Source organism: Thermobia domestica, chromosome 4 (assembly GCF_964235325.1).
Source record: "Thermobia domestica chromosome 4, izTheDome1.hap1.1, whole genome shotgun sequence".
In the NCBI taxonomy this organism is placed as follows: Eukaryota; Metazoa; Arthropoda; class Insecta; order Zygentoma; family Lepismatidae; genus Thermobia; species Thermobia domestica.
The window spans coordinates 166175217-166197291 of record NC_137457.1 but is presented as its reverse complement, the minus strand read 5'-3'; positions in this window follow the sequence as shown (position 1 = coordinate 166197291).

Genomic DNA, 22075 nt, shown 5'->3' with positions numbered 1-22075 from the left:
GAGCGTTTGAGAACCATAAGTTCCAGTGTTGTTGCCAACAAGATGATGGAAATATTCAGTCGACTAGGTTTTCCGGAGGCCCTGTCCACTGACAATGCTTCAATTTTTGTTTCCGAACACTTCAAGAAATTTCTGTTTAGTTTGGGTATCAAGCACATACGGCTGAGCCCCTATCACCCTGGTGGTAATGCGGCTGAAAGATTTATAAAAACTCTGAAGGCATCCCTTAGAGCTTACATCTCGACGAAGCAACATCTGTGGTCAACTCTTGTGCCGGAGCTCCAATTCACCTTAAATATAAGTGAGCACTCAGGATTAAAGATGTCGCCCATCGAAGTATATTTTGTACGTCCATATAATACACCGTTAGGAAACCGATGGAGCATCAATGATTCTGATTTTGGCGGAAAATCATCTGCTCAGATATGGAAAGAAGCTATTCAGAATATGGAGAAAAGTTGGGCAACAAGGCGTAAGTTGATGTTAAGAAGAAGAAATCCCGTTAATTTAGACATAGGACAAAGTGTCCTCTTAAAGGCACACGTTAAATCATCATTAAGAGATAAGGTAGCGAAATCTTTAAGCGACAAGTGGTATGGTCCATTTGTGATTAAGAAATTTTTGACAACGAATACCGTCTTAGTTTCTGTTGAGAATGACACGCCAGACTCATATCGCCGTTCGCATGTCTCAGAATTGAAGATCTATAGGAGTAGGAGAGATTAAGATTAATATTGTCAGAACTTAGTTATCCTGGTCTTGAAAAATAGTGTTGGTTTGTTGGTACATGTAGTTATGATATAAGAACATTTTAAATGTATTAACTGTGATATTTGTTGAGCATTTGCTAGTATTGTTAATTGTTATACTTATTTATTCATTATGGCCATAATGAACAAAAAAATGTAAATAGAGTATTTATTGTTGTTTCAGCATTTGCTATTATCATTCATTTTGCATTTGTTGTTGTCTGTATTGTTATGAACGTTACTTATGATATTTATATATTCCGTAGCTATCCAGTGCTGTAGACGAAAAATTTCTTGGTGGAGAATTTTTCTTTTTTCGACGAAGGCCAGCCTGTAACGATCCCGTTACTATGAGTTGGAGACGAAGAAATAATGGAAAAAATAAGTAAAAAAAAGAAGAAAGAAAATGTTTATAATTATGTAATATCGATGATTAACTTTCTCTGATCTGTAAAAACTAACAAGAATTTGTAACCTTTCCTCGTTTGCTTCTTTTTTTTTTAAAAAAAAGGCAAAAGAAATAATGTGAATCTGCGATTGTGGTGAGTGAGAGAGAGAGAGAAATACATTCATCTTTCTGTTTGGTCAATTCAAGGTCGCTTGCGCGGTAGGTGACGTGCATTATCGCGATCGTAGCGCCGCTGTCCTTCGTGGGAGCTCGCAGCCTTTCCGGCTGCGAACTGACCTATGAATTTGGAAGGAAGGAGGACGTTTTCCTGCAGTCTCCTAGCAGGCGGATAATTTATCGTCGATGTTAGAAAATGGGACGCGTGTCTTGTTCGTTTGAATTAGTTTGTAGTGTCTGCTATTTTCTGAAAGTAGTTACATCTGGAAGGAGTTGATTTAATGTACAAGAATAAAAGTGCAAGTTGTGTTGTGTTTCGTGTTTTCTTTCTTTATAAAAGAAAGAAAGAAAAATAGTGATACGAAAAATTGCAAACGGAAGGTTGGTGTTTGACCATGTTCATTGGTGCTATCAGAATAAAATTGAAGAGGTCAGATTATGCTCTGTGGTTATCCAGTGTCTAAATGGTGCTCGAAGTATTGAGTGAAATTTGTATTTGTTTAAATTTCCGTACTTTTAAGTCAGACAAGTTTGTTTCGTGTTCAGGTGTGCAGGGGCATTTGATGAATTCAATCAGTGACGTAGAAATCTGTATAGTTGACCTAAGTCTTGGTCGATGAGTCGCTATTTCTTTCGGCGACAAAATCTATCGTATTTTATCGAGAGTGTTAAATGGTGAATTTCTATGTGGGTTCCTTGCGGCAAGAAGAGTAGATGTGCTAGTGAGTAAAATAAATCTGTTCTTGGCTGTTGCCTTAAAAATAGCATGTTATGCATGCATTAATACTCGTAATATCCAGAATCTGAGGTGGTTTTTCTTTTGTTGGTGGAATGATAAAGTGGGATATTTCGAGTGAGAACAGAGGTCTGCTCCCCATTGCACGTTGGAACGCATGGTCTTGCAATATAATAATATTCCCTGCAATCGTAGTAACGACCACTCTCTCGGTTCAATTGTCTGACGGATTGGTGGAATGATAATGTGGAAATCGAGGGAGAGCATTTCAATTTGTTGAAACCAGACCTAAGTTTGGTCATAGTGGTTTTAGCGAACCTGGAAACAGAGCGTGACTTTCGATCTTTGAATGGAAATTAGTTTGGCTGAATGGTGGAATGAGAATGTTGAAGATTGAGGTGAGAGTAGTGGTGAATGTCGTTTGGTAAGAGACACCATACCTTATCTTGGGTTTGTCTCGTAGTATCACTGATTTCTTTAGTGACTCTCGATGTTTGTGGTCCGAGAGAGCCGACTGAATCAGTGATAGAACTAGTTACTTTCGGACGTTTTCGGTTTTCAGACCTAAGCATTGGTCTTTGAGTTACTTTTTCGATCACAGCCTAAGCACGTTTATTCTCGTAATCTGATAAAGAACAGACGACAAGCAGACTGAGAGTGAGGTAGTAAATACCAAAGAAAGGTATTAAAAAAAGAAGAATATAAGAGGTGAGTGTTCATTAATATATATATATTATAGTTGATTGTCCTTTGTTTGTATTCTGTGTTTGTGGGTCGTCATTTTTGGTTCCAAAATAGGGTCTATTAATAGATTATTTCTTTGGACCGCGTTAATAATTACGTGAATTTCGATTGATAATTCAGCATTTTATTTTTGGTAAGCGGGCTAAAACCCGATGCATATAGTAATTGTTTATAATCTGCTTTATTTTCTGCATATATTAATGCGATTAGTATTGAAATTGAGCCAAATTGTTTTTGAATAATTTTGAGATTTATCCTATTGCTTGCTATTGTAGGCGAATGGTGCGGTGATGCACGGCACTCCAAATTTGCTGAAAGATTTTGACATATTTGTTAATTTAATTTTTATTGTTCTTTTCAACATAAACCTAACGGATCTCTCGATATTGGAGATTCCCCCCCCAAAAGGATTTTTCTTGATCGTTTTTCTAGATTGTTTTTTTTTCTCCTGAGAACTTTGATTTAAGATTCTGAAATTCGATTTAAGGAATTTATTCTCTCTACTCTGGTCAAGTAAATTGAAATTGATAAAAAGAAAAAGGAATTATAAATATTATTTACGAAATTCATATTGAGGTTAAATTGTTATTGTTCCTGGATAGGCTTATTACTCCGATGAGAGTTGAACTATAATATGATCAATGACTGAATATTATCGTTGAATCTATATTACGAACAGACGTCGAAGGAATAAAGAATTGTTTATTGCTCAACATATATTTTACCCGAAATAATATTGTATATTATTATAATAAATTATATACACTTGAATTGTTGTTGTTATTATTATTTATTTATATATATATTTACATATATTTATGACTGGTAATTGATATTTACATTTACTTATTGTTGATTATGCTGAATTATCCATCTGTACCTGCCGTATGACTCGGAATTGCGTTCATCTTCGTAGATCCCTCTGAGGTCGGACTTGGGTAGTGTTGATTGGTCAACATTGCATGAGCTTTGGTATCCATGAATGTTGTCCTTTTAACATCGGCTCTTGTCCAGATAGCGGATGGGAACGCTACAGCCCGGGGGACCGAGGTACCCCAGCTTTTTGGTGACAAAAAAATGAAAATATATTATTTATACATTTTTGAGAGTTTGTACTAAACTCATGATGTATCTATCACAGTCTGGGTTCTGACTGTCCCCCAGTTTTTACCTTCTAGATCCGCCACTGAAATTAGTCAGAATCATAATACGACTAATAATGCTAAAAGTTTAAAAAATCGAACCTAGTTCGTACCTTCAACATTTCTTACAGTCAACCTTCAATAATAGTTCTCAGCCTTTTGAAGACTATGACCCGCACTTAGTGAGCCCCATATGACCCCTTCTTCCTCACAAATAATAGTAACAATAATACATCATATTGATAACTCCCTTCACGGTGATTCATCTACAAACTGTCAGCAATCCCAGGAAAACGAAATGAAATATTTCAGTTAAATGTATAACGAATATGCTCTTTAGGCTAAGTTAGACAATAACTAAGCCAAATGAATGATGGAAGAAGAATTGGTGAAATGATAATGAGGAAGGAAACTGAAGTATCCGAGAAAACCCACAGACACGATGGTGTTCACCACAAACTTACTTAGCTGGGGATCGAATTAACACCCCACGTACCAGGTAAGTGCTCTACCACTGAGCGACCGGTACCGCTACATGCCCTGCAGAGGCGTGGCCCATCAGTTAAGAATAACTGATTTAGTAAAACGTAATGACATACAAGTGTAAACATTTTAGTCAGTTGAGAGGAGGGCGTAGATCATTGGTCAGAGTTGATGACGATAGGTTTTGGTGAGTGGTGAGTCAAATTGGGTTACGGTGGGTCACTGACCCAAGATATCTTTGCTTACTAAACCGGTACATCTGTCAGAATCATAGTTCTTCCTCCTAAGTGGGGGCTCGCTGGCTAATGATGAAGCGTTTACTTTGATGTAAGGGGAATCATGTTCGTTTCCAGACCATAAAGGTTCGTTATAGACAACACCGTGCCCTGAACTTTTCTCTGGATTATCCTGTTTTTCCTACCTTCTCATTTCATGAATTCTTGACTAGATTGGATTTGAATTTAGCTTCCCTTCAATAGCGAGGCTATACGAGACGTGGAGCTGCGGCTTAACATGGGGTCCGAACCGCATGCGCCCCCACCGGGTCTCCTTACGCTACGTGTCGCTACGTACAATAAAGTCGCGTACGCTATCCACATAACCATGAGTGATCTCTCTGGCCTAGAAGGTATGAAAATTAAATATTATGGACTTTTTATAGTTTCAGTTGTTCCTACGATAGTAAATTCTGTATGTAGACAAACTAGATCAATGAAATATGTATACCTCTTTTTTTTCAATTCAAACAACGTTCTTCTAAGTTGGACTACGTACTGCGATTTTTATTCGTTAAAATACTGTATTTAATTGAAGTTAATTTGACTCAGTCATCGCCCTTGAGCTGCCACTGCACGAGCTTTGATGGAATCTACAGCTAAAAATAATGGACATTCCCTTTCACTTCACTTCGACTCAACATTTTGTTCTCGAGTTGTGGCTATTGGTTCAAGTGATTTGTAACCCACACGATAGTCAGCTACCCTTTTCAAAATGCTTATTCACTTCTGGTGGTAGGCGTAACTGTATTCTATGATGTGTGTATTGGAATAAATCAGACGCATAGTAAATGGAAATGAAAAAGTTGACAAACTGTACACAGTCTTAGCTTCCAAATATTTGATGTAAATATGTATTTCATGTTTAGGAAACATGCTCAAGATAGTGTGTTTGTAATCAAACTTTATTATTTGATGTTTTTTTCTGTTGGCGTTTAGGCACGTAGGATATATGAGCTGTGGACCTATATTTTAAAGTTGAATTCAAACCAGAACCTATGTGAACTTAAGGCAAACGCGCTTGCCACTGAACTAACTGGGAAGGCTGATAATTCACTGGTGTAAATAGTGGAACCCTCTGAAGTCGGAAAAAACTTCGTAGTTATTCATCAAAATTTTTGCAAGAATTATTTGTAAAATGTTCTATCCTCATCAATTGAGGCAAAGCGGTTTGTTAGTTCAAATTGAAATCTCGTTTTTAAGAGTCTTCCATTTTATACATTTGTGTCCACCTACAAAATTTCTTCTTTCCAGTTTGATTCAGGTATTATGTCCGAAGTTAGATTTTAAGCTATTAATTGACATAGTAAGTGGTAAATCATAGAAAAAGTGTAAAATAGCCATGTCTTTCCCTGTAGTTTGCAAAAGTAAAGGAAATATTAACGATTGGAAAACTGTATTGAAGAGAAGATTGATTTGGTTGAACTGAAATGTAGCTCCCTTTCAGCACGGACTCGGCGTCATACGAGACACAATCACTGATGATTTTAATTTTTCCCCCGGGGTGGGTAGGTGGAGATTTTAAACACACAGGAAGTAAAAGTAGTACTGAAAAATCCCCATTCCATAGCTCCGGAAAGAATTCCCTCGGGCGATCAGTGAAATTATTGCTACGTGATCCTGGAGGAAAGTCTAACAATATAGTCATATCTTTATCTATCTATCTATCTATCTACTGTATATATATATATATATATATATATATATATATATATATATATATATATATATATATCGGGTGTCAAAAAATTCCACCGCCAAACTTCGGGAGGTAAATCCTCTCATACGAAGAAAGAAAAACGCTTAGTAAACATGGGTCCGGAAACGCGTTGTTTCGGAGATATAAGGCGCCGAAACCGTGGGAAATGAATCTTCAAATGCGTATATTTCAGAAACTATTCAACGTAGACGGCGCGGTTTGAAAACTCACCATCGAAGTCGTACCTGCTCTTGTTAAACATGCATGTTTCATAATCTTGCAATGCCTGCGGAAGGGATTCCCCAAAGGAGCATAGGGATTCCCCGATAATCTGCCCAGTGAAGATGGCTCGAAAGGGGTATGAATGGACGACTTCCTCACCTGGTAACAGTACTTCCTTGTATGAAGATGATAACTCAAACGGATACAAAATGGTGGACACTTGTATATCTGCTGTGTGTGGTTGCATAACCGCCACATACGGATGGTGCCCAATAATGAAGTTCGGAATATGAAGTACTGTGAATATGCAGTCGAAGGTTCGTAGTGAGGCACGTGCGGTGTTCGTACAGCATAACACACGAAGCAGAGTGATTGAGAGCTGTTGAAACTAGATGCAAACCCGCTATCAAAATGTACATAAATTATCGTGGACAAATGTATGTTAACATATGCAGCATTGTGGAGTATAGTATTAACATACGTAAGAAGCAGCTGACAAATAACCTCCTGGGAACAGCGATAATGTGATTCGCATATTAGTTTCATAGTTTGTGGCGTGCAATGCTGTAAAGTATAACCTCCAGGCACACAAAATACACAAAGCACAAAGACAAAAGAAGACGAGTCAATACCGGAAATGGTGTTTGTAATTCACTTGTACCTTACGTCACGAAATCTACTAAAAATGTGAACCATTGATTCAATGCATAAGAGATAGCGTCGAAGCATTTCGTCTCGCAACACGAGGGAAAACGTCGTGGTTAACACGAATTCTTGCGGTAGCCTCGACAATGCATCCCACAAGGTCCAATTCATTCTCCACTGGTGTCTGGTAGACCAACTCCTTCATGTGTTCCCATAGGTGAAAGTCCATGGGTTTCATATCCGGTGATCTAGGAGGCCATGCTACAGGACCACCATGCCTGTGTGTTATGCCAAATATAGTATTTGATATTCGCCCTATTCGCGAAGATAAAGTGCAACAACAAATAAAAGCCCAATCCTGTTGCTGTTGGAATGAACTCTCTTTAAGTCGTTTGATCTGAAATGACTTTACAGAACCTAAATAAATATTCTGTCACTTCAGGGGGGGAGGTAGGAAGAGCAAAATCTCCCCTTCTACTGTATGAAAACATATACTTTCAATCAAATGCTTAGCGAGAGTGAACCCATTGGTATAGCGCTTTTATGATTTGAAATCTTGCTCCCAAGCCATCTTTTGTCATAACTGACAACATAGGAGAACGGGAGATGCAAATATGATGAAGGAGAAATACACTCACATGTGCAAATTCAGAATTGGAGACAAAATGATCGGATAGCATCCATATTTTGTCGAAAATTTTGATTTTGTAAGTAGACATGTAAAAGCTCACCCGAACTTGAGAGCATCCCATTACCAATTGTTGAATTAAAGTGGAGAACTCAGTTGAGAGCATCAGATGATTACGGAGGGAGAGAAACATCTTAAGATATGGGGAACGAACAATGGAAAAAAATACCAACTTGCCTCGACCGGACTCGAACCAACTTGCCCATGATTACGAAGCCACGCCTTTGCTCACTCTTCCACGGAGCCACACAGAGTCATACGGTCATACGTCAGGAAAAGCGTTCGTTACGACCAGTGATTTATTAGTAGGGGGAAGCTGGGGAAATTCCCCGTCTCTAGTTTTTCTTTCCTTGGCACTAACTTAATTACTGTTGTCCCAGTCTGAGAAGAATATTTTCCACCACTCTAGAAAATTTCCTAACAATTTGCATACATTTTAAGCAACACAAAACATTTATTCATAGCTGTTCTGCATAATTATACTTACACAAAGGAATTCTTTTCAATTCTATGAATTCCCGTACCAAGTAAACAGACGTACTGACTATGAAATTCTATATCTCGCGAATAGTTTTGCAGAAAATACCTAAGCTAAATTTTCTATTGGGAACAAGGAGAAGCACACACGCGGAGCTTAGGAAGCAGATTGCGCACATAAAATTTGTTTTGGTCAGTAAGGGACATAAATTTACATTCAAATGGCAAAATCACATGTTTAATTATGCTATACTTTTACTTTTAAGAACTCCAAATGCGTAGAACGAAGGCATTCTTTTTTGCTTGGAGGAATAAAATTATGGCTGAAGGTACTACACATTCCTTGCTATCGTATCGCGATTTAATTAAATGTTTTAAAAGTTTTTAAAGCTCAATCCCTAACCAAATTGATAACTGCATGATCTATCTCTTTGCAGTTCACTTAAAACACTATAGAAATATCGTAAAACTTAATAAAATGAAAAAAAGTTATTTCACAGCGTGAAGCTTAAGATTATTACTAGGGTTAGGATCTTGTTGATTTTGCATCTTTTTTCTGGATTAGTATAAACATTGCTCGTTGTGTTATAAATCCTGTTTTATTAAAAAGAAGTAATTTAAGACAAACTTGTTTGTGCATTTTTTTGCATTTTTTGCCCATTTCTGTGTATAAGTGCATTTTTTAAAGTTTTTGGGCATTTTACGTGCATATTTAGTATTTATTCTTACTTTTAACTGCATAATTCTCATTTTCTTATAAAAACAATAAATTGAAGTAGAATGCTTCCACCTACACGATTCTAGTTCGAATATTCGTTGGAGCAGGCGTGGCCAATGTCCGCAGACTGCAGTTTCTGGCGATTAGTCACATGAAGCCAAGGAGCGAGAGTTCAGTGACCTTGGCATTCACTGTTTTGGTTAGCTGTTGCTAGACGCCTAATTCTGCAGTTAGCTGGTTAAAATGCCGAAGATAAAGGAGAGTAGTGCTTCCAAGCTTAAACGATTTGTGAGTGAATTTGGAGCTGAATAAGCATTTACAACAGATGGAAGTGTTCTCTACTGCAAGATGTGTGATACGGCAGTTTCAGCCGAAAGAAAATTTACCTTTGAACAGCATGTTTCAAGGGACAAACACACACGGGGACTTAAGTTACGTGCAAACGAGAGGCAAACGCCGCGCAACAACTTCTTCCGCAGTGTGGTACATCCAAAAATCATTCTGTTTTTTTTTCGAAGATTTTTGTGAAGCATTTATTTGTGCTGACATTCCGTTGAACAAAGTGGACAACGTGACATTGCGTGCCTTTTTGGAAAAATACCCCTCCCCGATTCTTCGACATTAAGGAAGAATTACGTGACCAAACTTTACGAGAAAACAATGCAGTGCATTAGACAAGAAATGGTCGGAAAGAAAACATGGGTGTCCATGGATGAAACTTATGATTCGGAGGGACGAAATGTAGTGAATGTTGATGGAAGGATGCATGAGGGTGGGCCGAGTAAAACATTTCTTTTGAATTGCGAAGTTCTGGAAAAGGTCAATTATTCCACGATCAGTACGTTATTTACGTTATTTGATAAATCAATGCATCTCTTATGGCCCAATGGCGTCCTTTACGAAAACGTGTTGCTCTTTGTAGCCGATTCTGCACCGTATATGGTAAAAGCAGCGAACTCACTGCAGGCGCTATATTCGAAAATGATTCACACTACGTGCCTCACGCATGGTTGCCACAGAGTGGCTGACGAAATACGTGTGCAGTTTCCTGATGTTGATAAACTCATAGGAAGTGTAAAGAAAGTGTTCAGTAAGGACCGACCACGTGTAGCTGCTTTTAAGTCGGAGCATCCTGAACTCCTTCTATCACCTAGCCCCGTTCTTACCAGGTGGAGAACGTGGCTAGAAGCCTGTAAATACTATTGTCAAAACTTCGAAGCTGTGAAGAAAACGATAGACTATTTCGACTCCTCCGAAGCTTCCGCGATTCGAACTGCACAAGAGATACTGGTCAATCCTGAAATTCAAGGTAACCTTGTGCACATTCAATCTAATTTTGGATTTCTACCAGGTGTGATTACTTCTTTAGAGAAGTCTGAAGAAAAGTTGACTTCAATTGACGCAATCAAAAATGCAGCAAGTGCATTAGAGTGTTCCTGAGGAAGTAGGACTTGTACTGTCAAGAAAAATGACAGATATATCGAAAAAAAAACTCAGGTTACCATGTTTTGCGGTGGTGCTACGGTGCGGAATATGCTACGGTGGTTTCTGTACAAACTGAAAGAACCTTTTCAATGTACAAATCGTTATTTGCAGACAAACGCCATGCATTCCAGTTCGAAAACCAACCTTCATTTTTTTTGTTTTTTGTTTATTGCAACTCAGTGTTCGGTGAAACTTTTGAGAAAAACACAATAGAGTAGAGCCATATATATATATATATATATATATATATATATATATATATATATATATATATATATATATAAAGAGAGAGAGGGAGAGAGAGAGGTAATGCACTAATAAATAGTAACGGATGATTCTCTGTGAAAACATTTCTTCCAAATTATAGTGCATTTTTTTAGATTTTTAGTGCATAATTGCATTTTTTATTTTGCATTTCTCCCGCATTTATAGTGCAATAAAATCCTAACCCTAATTATTACCATATACTTATAGCGTAGGTGATTAGTGTATCTTCTTTCGTAGCTCATTGGATCCGTATAGAATTCCCATTCCCGCGACCCGTGTTCGAATCTTCGCGTCGCTGTTTTTTATTTTTATTTTATTATTGATCAGGTAGGACTCCAGTAGAAAGAAACATATGGTTACAGTTCAAGGTGTGATTCGATATTCTGCAAGTATTTATTTATTTTTTTCTTGTCAAGCGAAAAATTGAAGTAGAATTTTACATGCGTAAAGCTTCTAAATTTGACTGTTAATAAGAACTATGAATAAGATTACAGCTCAAAATAAATTGAATTGTCTTCAATTGTAGTCCATAATTAGCTATGGTCAAGGAAATGGATTTAAGCTGTTTTGTGTGTGATCAGCACATTGACTTCGATCATCCCTATTTCTGGAACTAAATATCACTAATTTTGTGTTTTTCGTTTATATATAAAATTCTCATCCTTTAGTTCTTAAGAAAACAGAGATTATTGTTCAAACTGTCACTATGGGATTACATTTCATTATATAAAAAAATTAAACTAACTATATATATATACTTAAAAATATCGAAAATAATATGACAAATATTATGAACAATTTTATAATAGAACTAAGCAATGTTTTATAATACACTAAACTGAATGAAATACAGGATATTTGAAGTTAGCGATAATATTGCCAGTAGATTCTGAAATACAATTCTCTTGAACAGATAGGGACACTTCACCTTCAAATATACACTTTGAATTTGATTCTCGATAGAATCTGAAATATGTTAAGAACTTTAAACCTTGAATAACGCAACACAAGTTTGAATCCCATGATTGTAATTGTGTCGTTACAAACTCACTCTTTTTATATAAATCAACCAATCTAAAGCCGGATCTTTATTCAAAAAGTATTTTCTTCTTTTACGTATATTTCAGGGAGAACATTTAACGTCAACTTTTTATTAGCAAATGTAGCAACTGATCAAATTGAATAATGCTAAAAATAGCCTACTTCGCTTGCTAGAACTTCATACATCAAATCTTTTTTTTGTTGGTGTTTCTTGTTTTTTTTTTGTTTTTTTTTTGTTTCTTAGGCTTCTGAATACTTCGGAAGATTTTAACAGAATCCTTGTAATTATACATTTATGTTTGCTCTGTTTGATATGAAATAAAATATTTCTTATGAAGAAAATGGTCTGCAAAGCTCTTTGTAGAATGTCTGTTTTTAGTTGTAGTAGTTAGTTTTACTTTAGCGTCCCATTCAGCAGCGAGGCTATATGAGACATGGACTTACAGCTTAACGTGGGATCCGAAACCATAGGCTTCTACTGAGAATCGAGCTCCGTTTTTAGGGAAAAAAATCTAACCAGTCAGTTCCTTCCCGTTGGGGTTAGAACATACCCTATTATCAGTGGCGTATTTAGGGGGGTGGCTTCCGGGCTTAAGCCCACCCCGAAATCTTACTTACTATAGTAAATTAAATGAAATAAGTTGCAGAATTTGCACATTTCCAGGCAAAGCCCCCCCCGAAAGTTAGCAAAGCCCCTCCCGAAACAAAATCGTAAATACGCCACTGCCTATTATTATACTGGTATTTGGAAGCAGTGATAATTGGTTACGGATTTCTTGACCTGGAAGCAATCACACTCGTGTTCCGGCATGACCGGAACAGACCTGGAGACGACACGTCGTGATACGCACGATGAAATTGTATGATACTGTTAAATATTAAAGTTAATGCATCATTTTTATATCAATAGATAACTTAAATAAAAAAGACAGTAACAATACTATTAACGTATATCTACATAGTATATAAATTAAAAATACGTTGTCTATTATAGCGAAAAATGGCTGAACCGTTTGAAATGAATTTTATTGTCATAATTAACCTCTAGCTTGGACTAGATTATTGAGATCTTGCTCGGGAGAGTACTCCCGGTAGTAGTAACTAAATACACGATTCTGATTGGTTGGCGTTATTCATATCTTGCTACGTAGCCTATACCTGTATATAACAGAAATCATACGCTTGTTGCTATCGGTCCTCGTGGTCGTGTGCGCTAGCGTTGTAAGCTGGTAACAAGGATTGCTTTTGGCGTGAGTTCAAACCCGGCCGAAGGAAATTTATCTATTTTTTTTATTGTTCATAACACTTTTTTCAATAAAATATCATGAAAAAGTACTCAAAAAGGAGATTTGCTTACTTTTGGGGGGTAAGTAGTAGTGGTAGTAGTAGTACAGCAGAAGCGGATATATATATATATATGTATATATATATATATATATATATATATATATATATATATATATATATATATATATATATATATATATTCAGAAAGTAGGTATATTGGCACGTGTCGAACCGAGTTGTTTGCTACGCGACGTTATGCCTTCAGGCAAACTTCTGGCTATCGACTAGGTAAGTCTTATGGGCCACTATGAAGAAAGAAAGAAAGAAAGAAAGAAAGAAAGAAAGAAAGAAAAAGGTATGCTTGTTTCATGGGGAGAACAAAATATAATCGTCTATCTGCTCCTTGACATTAAGTGTTTCAAACCAGTGCTGTTATGAATATCCATTTTTCTAATTTCCTTAGGAAACTAAAGAGAAACATTAATTCTCCTATATATGAAAGAAAAATATATATCTCATATATCATACAGATAACGAAATAAAATAGCATATTTATCTACGCCTTGGCGTTAAGTGCTTTAAAATTGTTCAGAATATTTTCTTTATTCCCATAATAAAAAGAAAAAATGAGAATTGTTAATTCCCATAGAAGAAGAAAGAAAAATATAATTATATTTATTAAACAAAAATAATAAAATAAAATATATTTAAAATATATTAAAATAAAATATGACTAAACTAAGTAAAACATTTACTCCGAATAGTCTGCAAGTAATTTGTAGAAAATTGTCAGAAATAATGAGCATAAACTATCAGGTCTAGTTCTAAAAGTGTAGCAAGTGATAGTTCTAAACTCAAGTAGAATATTCACTTTGCTTCATTTAAATAATAGACATTTTACAAAGTAATGATCTTTTGGCTGTATCGTAAATATTTTAGTAAATAAATAAATAAAATACATATGTATAATTTAATCATCGCAACTGGATAGCTGATTCTGTGAGTGAAGATAATGAATATTACTACAAACTGTTACAAAGATGGGGGCCGCAGTGGCCCAGTGGAAGCCGGTGGGTGTAGCTAAGCAGCCTGTAGTGTTGTCAACGGCTCGGCTCACGACTCAGTCACCTCAACATACCGAGCCGGTTCGAGATCCATAAAAGTGATTAGATGCTAATACAATACGAAGTATATGTTCTATAAGCCTTTCCCACAATTGTACTGCTTGGGGCTGAAATCAGTCAATACTGAGGAAGTTAATTATTCGTCCCTGATTGAAAACTGTTCCGCGAAGACATCTTTAAACAAATCCCATTTTTATGGAACATAGTGAAATTGATCAAAGACAAGCGCTACAATTCGAGTCAACTGACATTTGTGTATGTGCGGCCGTTTGCCTGTTTCACAACTATCTTTTATTGTTTTGGTTTCATTTTAAGGAAAATTGGCTTATGGTTTCAACTAATAATCCTATTGTTTGGGATTTAACTCTATCAAGAATAAGGGGTGAAAGCTAAAACACACCCTTTGCATATACACATATATAACAATTTTGTGTTATAGGCAAAACAACTGAAGATCATTTGATTAGACAAAACATAGGCTATTTTTACTTTAGGCCATCCGCATCATTCGAATTTGTTGCGGGTGAAATTGGCAATGGATAAGCGCGTAAAAGGGACCAAGTTCCTCTGAACTTCGAAACTTGGTTATTTAAATATTATAATAAAATATGTTTAAAAATAACGTCCACCATATTGAGTCAATTTGATTCAATATGGCGTATATTTTCTTTGGGGCTTCTCGATCATCCCTATTAAACGAAGTCAATTGGGGTCAAGAGAAAAACGAAATTAACTTTTTCAGTTTTACGTTCAAAGATTATGCCCTGTAGACTAAGGAGGACGATGACTGAGGGATGTGAATTATGATGGTAGACTTGATGGAATGATAATGTGGGAGGAAACGGAAGTACGCCGGCTATCAAGAATTAGAGGTTGAATTACTTTACTCTACCGTTTAAAAAAGATCCAGTATAACTTCTGTAAAAAATGTTTAATTTATAAAGAATATGGTGCGAGTGTAATTTGGAGTTTATGAACAAGCCACACTTTGAGGGGTAAAATCAGTCAAGAATGACCAATCGCTCCCTCCCAATCATGTTCCTTTACAAAATTCCAAATATTGTTTTGTAGGTTCCCAATTAACTCCGCTGTTTGGAATTATATTTGGCCAATAGTAAAGGAGTAAATTTCATTCCTGTTGCCATGTAACACGAAATATTTCGAGTAAATTAGTTTTGTGAAACATAATGTGTTTTGTTTGAAATTACAGGCATAAAGTTATTGTTTTGAGTTGAAATTGGAGGGGAAGAAAGGTGAATTTATTTCATTTCGTGAAACTGTTAACAATATTTTTTCTCCAAAGATCCAATTTTTCATGAAATAGTAGGTATGTTTTCTTTCAGGCTGTAGTTAGGTCTATTGTTTATGCTGTTATGCATGAGAGTTGGGGAAATTAAGCCAATTTCAAGATTACAATTTACGATAACTTCTGTGCTTTTGTTAAACCTGATTTCATGAAGCAACTTTTATTTTTATTTATTTATTTATTTATTTATTTATTTATTTATTTGAAAGTGTAAGAACTACTATTGTTGGTAGGGACTGAAACTGATGAAGAGAAAGATAATGCAAATGTAAAAGTTGAAACGAAATCCGCTCGCTTCTTTAACACACAGCACAAGTAGTGTTGAAAAAAACGTTATTTTGTAAAGAAGAAATAAAATATATAATTCTAGCCCCAAATGTCTTTTGGGCATTAATGAGGAAAAAAATAAAATTAAAACTAATTTTTCTAAAAACGAAATAAAATATTTAACTTTAGCTCCAAAGGTGTCTTGAACATTAATTGGGATGAAAATAAAATCAAAGTTGAATTTGATGAAGAAAACCTAAGACATTTAATCCAGCTTCAAATGTCTTTTAGGTTAATTGAGAACAAAAATGAAATGTATAAGTTCTTTACCATTGAACAAAAGAAGAAAAGATAAATAAAAGGCAAATATTTGGAAATTAAAGAATTCTAGTATTTTGTCTAGTCACCTTCTGCTTCTATAACGTCACCCAAACGATTAAGTATACTAGCTACAAGAATCGAGAATATAGTTGGATGTTGTTGGAAATTATTCCAGAGTTCTAATACATGTGCCTCAAGAATTCCTTTGTTACGGTCTTGTCGACGTTCTTTCCATTCTTGAACCATTAACGCCCAAAGATGTTGTATGGGGTTAAGGTCTGGCGATCGAGGAAGCCATTCTATACATATTAGCTCTGGATGATCTTCCAACCATGCTTGAGTTTGCGTCGAGATATGAACACTGCTGTTGTCTTACATAAACACGAATTCCTCTTGTTCTGGAAATTGTTCGTGTAGAGACGGAAGCAGTGTATCCTCCAGTACTTGGATATAAGTCGCACTAGTCATTCGTCCAGGAACAGGAATAATCTCGCGCGGACCTTCAGCTGTCATAGAGCCCCAAAAATGAGCTGAAACTCGTCTTGAATGTTCGGTGCGAATGACATGTTGTGGAAGTATCGTGTCCCGCGTGGCCTGTATAATATCATTCTCGGTTGCAGATCAGAGAGGAACACCTTCTCATCAGACCAGATGACGAGATCCCAATAGGCTTGTGGAAGACTCACGTTCTTCTTAGCCCATTCTGAACGCTTTTCCTTGTGGTAATCTGTCAAAATAGTTCTCATAGCTGGTTGTGCGTGATGGAGTCCAGCCGCAGTAAACCGTTGCCTTACTGTCTTATGTGAACATCCTAGTTCAACAGCTTTGTCTCTCAACACAGACACTACTTTAGTTCTAGGCACTTTTGCTGACACTAGAATCACAAACGAAATACTCCACAGGATGTATGAATGTGAAGGCGTGTAATAAGGATCAGAGAAATATTATGGGTTGATTTATTTATTGATGCATGTTCATTGTGGGTATTATTAATTTTATTTTTGTAAAGAAGCAAAGACTTTGACTTTGAAAGCGTTCCTACTTTTTTCCATCCTGGCTACATGACTTGATGACCCTAACAATGTTTGGTAAACCGTACAAATTATGTAGTTCCTCGTTATGAAGTTTCCACCATTCCCCATTCCCGTTTCTTTTAGGTCCGAATATTTGTCTGAGGATCTTGTTCTCCAATACTTTCAGTCTCTGCTCTTCCCTCATAGCAAGCGATCATGTTTCGCAACCATACAGAGCAACAGGCATGATTATCGTTTTGTATATTTTAAGCTTCAAATTTCTCGACAGAATTTGCGACGACAAGAGATTTTGAACTAAATAATAAGACGAATTCCCTGCTTTTAGTCGACATTTAATTTCTTCGTGAATATCGTTTTCGTCTGTTAATATTGATCTTAGATATTTTAAAGTATTCACTTTATCAAAAAAAATATTATTTTTTTAACGCATCCAAAATTTGCCGTATTACGATCCCGAATAACTTCTATGTATTTAGTACATAAATTTCGCCTGAACTTTTAAACTCTATTATTATTTTTTTTTTCGCAGAGGGGATCGAGCTTTCCTAAATACGACCCTATTACCTGAAAACAAACAAATAGGCGTGGGCACAAAAGAACTTTCGTCTTAAATTTTCATGATGATTTCTCCGTTGGAATAGTTTTAACGATTTAAAGAGAAGAAAGAGAAGAAAGCAGGATTTACCCGTTACACGTTCAAAACGGGATTTTCTCTAATCATCCTCTGCATGATACTCGTTTTCATATTGTGCTTACATAATTTGAGTCTCATTGTATTATCTTATTATCTTCCATAATCGAAATAACAGAACAGAAACGGGATTTTACTTATTTTCACTTTAATTTATTTCGGATTTTGATTTAAACCAACGACTTTTATTAAAAAAATCAAGTGATTTAAATCTTGATTAAATTCGTGATTTAAATCAGACTGATTTAAATCAATCCACCCTGCTGTTCACCCATTGAAATTTCCTTCAGTAGTAAGCAACTACTTATTCAATGAATCATCACTAAACGCTAGAGGCAAAGAAAGGCAAAGCAATATCGCCTGAAGGTCGTTTGAAATGCGTGTCTTGTCTTTGGTTTACCTGTGAAGTGAAGCATTTTGCTTCTTCTATTAATACTAAGTTCTGACACATTATGTCAATGAAATATTGATCTGTTTGTAAAAACAAAGAGAGGAAAGAAAAAATATGAGCTATCCGCGTCAGTCTATTAGATCTTTAAGCATGTTGGAAAAATAAACAATGTCCTGTATTTAACCAAAATATGGTTAATAAACTAGCGTTATTATCATTAAAGGCCGTATGCGTCCTGGAACCTTGTATTATACCTGGCAAAGTTCGTGTCAGATCCAGAGGAAATGTAACATTTTATAATTATGCAACGATAAATGAAAAAATGGAAGTACGCTCTGTCTTAGTGTTCGGTGCGGAAGACCTGGGTTCGATTTCCAGTGTGAGTTTATCTGGTTTGGGACAACACGTTAGGCTGTAGGCCCACGTCTCATATAGTCTCGGTGCTGCAAATTAAGTTAAAATTCTAACCATTAAACCCATCAGTCTTAGAGCTCATAGTATTATGAGAAAGTGATTGGTGTGATCCGTGATGCGTTGCAATTAAAAAAGCCACAATGAGAATCACAATGCTGGATAAAAAAGTTGATTTCTCGCTGAAGCATCGTGACTTATAATTAAATTTCACATTTTTAGCTTCTAAAAATTGGGCCTATGGGTCCCTAATATAAGCTTGGCTAAGTAGTTCATAGGGATGCGCACGAGTAGAGTCGAGACAGAATTATCCTGAGAAAATTAGAGTCGAGACAGCTCTTCCAATAGAAAAATATACGTTTTTCGAGTCGAGATATCACTTTTACAGCACATTTTCGAGACGAGACAGCTTCAAATCTTGTCTCGTGCGCATCTCTAATAGTTAAATATATTCTAAAACTCATGAAATAGAATCAACAATTAATTTAAAATTATTGACTGAGTATAAATGTAAACCCAGAGTTTAAAAATAAATATGTAAAAATGATTAGACACATAGTTGCATTCGTCTGGATATTCCAAGCACGTTTTCACTGTTCACATCAGTTTAAAAATTATCAACCAACTAATTACAATTTCCATTCTCCACACGAGAAGAATAAGTGTACGAAAATGTTATTTGGGAAATATTTAAACCCCTTTCATCTCCCAGAAAAACAGCGAATGATAAAAGCTATCCCAGTCAATCCACGTGTTAACTACGTATGTTCAAAATTCATTGTAAACAGTTAAATTACTTTTTTGCTTTGACCATTTAATTAGGATCGTGTAGCAATAACCCCCGTTCCCCACTCCGTACATTCTACAAGACAAATTTTACTGGCTCGCTTGATTGAATTTTGACAATCCCTTAAAATCAAATAACTTATCTTTTCTGTTACTCTCAAGCGCTTATATTCTTACAGACCTTGCAGTTATCTTTCAGTGCAATGTTTTGAAACACACAGACGCACTCATCAAACAAGAAAGGCAAATATAAATTTAGAAAGAAGAGAAAGCAGAATCGTGTTGTTATAATTTCATTTAAAACTTAAATGAACACTAATGAAAAATTAGTTTCACGTTCCACGATAAAGTCCTTTAGGCTAAAGGAGACGGATCATCAACGAAACTAATGTTTCTTGAAGTAAAGTTTTAATGATCTCCTAACGAAAATCGAATCCCAGACTACACGAACCACAGGCGCACACGCTACCCACTAGATCAACAGAACGGTTAGGGCTTCTTTAACTGTGTCGTAGACACTTTCATTTCCATCGTCTCCAGGTTTGTTAGGTCATACCGGATCCAGGTAATGAAATTCTTATCTAGTTTCATTACTGTTTCCCAATAACAAATTAATTTCATTTTTCTCTTGACCCCAATTGACTTCGTTTAATAGGGATGATCGAGAAGCCCCAAAGAAAATATACGCCATATTGAATCAAATTGACTCAATATGGTGGAAGTTATTTTTAAACATATTTTATTATAATATTTAAATAACCAAGTTTCGAAGTTCAGGGGAACTTGGTTCCTTTTAAGCATACCTGTTTCTTTCTTTCTTTATTCATAGTGGCCCTTAAGACTTACCTAGTCGATAGCCAGAAGTTTGCCTGAAGGCATAACGTCGCGTAGCAAACAACTCGGTTCGACACGTGCCAATATACCTACTTTCTGAATAGAGTTGGAAGTCATTATTTTTTATTTTCATGATTTCATGGAAAGTTATATATATATATATATATATATATATATATATATATATATATATATATATATATATATATATCCGCTTCTGCTGTACTACTACTACCACTACTACTTATCTCCCCAAAAGTAAGCAAATCTCCTTTTTGGGTACTTTTTCATCATATTTTATTGAAAAAAGTGTTATGAACGATTTAAAAAAATAGATAAATTTCTTTCGGTCGGGTTTGAACTCACGCCAAAAGCAATTCTTGTTACCAGCCTACAACGCTAGCGCAAACGACCACGAGGACCTATAGCAACCAGCGTATGATTTCTGTTATATACATAGGTATAGGCTACGTAGCAAGATACGGATAACGCCAACCAATCAGAATCGTGTATTTAGTTACTACTACCGTGAGTACTCTCCCGAGCAAGATCTCAACAACCTAGTCCAAGCTAGAGGTTAACTATTAGGGTGGGCCGGAAAAGGCCGAATTTTTTTTTTTTTAGAAAATTAAGATTGAGTACCGTGCAAAAGTTGTATAATGTTATATTATGTTTCCTCACCAAAACAGAGCCGGATTACAAGATATTTAACCGGGCCCCGGGGGCCCCAAAGAACGTTAATTTAAAAAAAAAGTACCCAGCAATGAAAACATTACTAAAATATATTTTTTTAGAAAGTTAAGTTTGAGTACCATGCAAAAGTTGTATAATATTACGTTATGTTTCTTCACCAAAATAGAGCCGGATAAAAAAATATGTAACCGGGTCCTAGGGGCCCGAAAGAACGCTAATTTTTAAAAAAATGTAGCCAGCAATGAAAATATTATTAAAATATTTTTTTTAGAAAGTTAAGTTTGAGTACCATGCAAAAGTTGTATAATATTACGTTATGTTTCTTCACCAAAATAGAGCCGGATAAAAAAATATGTAACCGGGTCCTAGGGGCCCGAAAGAACGCTAATTTTTTTTAAAAAATGTAGCCAGCAATGAAAATATTATTAAAATATATTTTTAGAAAGTTAAGTTTCAGTACCGTGCAAAAGTTGCATAATGTTATATTATGTTTCTTCACTAAAACAGAGCCGGATTAAAAGATATTTAACCGGGTCCCGGGGGCCCCAAAGAACGTTAATTTTGAAAAAAAAAGTACCCAGCAATGAAAACATTACTAAAATATATTTTTTTAGAAAGTTAAGTTTGAGTACCATGCAAAAGTTGTATAATGTTACGTTATGTTTCTTCACCAAAATAGAGCCGGATAAAAAAATATGTAACCGGGTCTTAGGGGCCCGAAAGAACGCTAATTTTTAAAAAAATGTAGCCAGCAATGAAAATACTATTAAAATATTTTTTTAGAAAGTTAAGTTTGAGTACCATGCAAAAGTTGTATAATATTACGTTATGTTTCTTCACCAAAATAGAGCCGGATAAAAAAATATGTAACCGGGTCCTAGGGGCCCGAAAGAACGCTAATTTTTTAAAAAATGTAGCCAGCAATGAAAATATTATTAAAATATTTTTTTTAGAAAGTTAAGTTTGAGTACCATGCAAAAGTTGTATAATATTA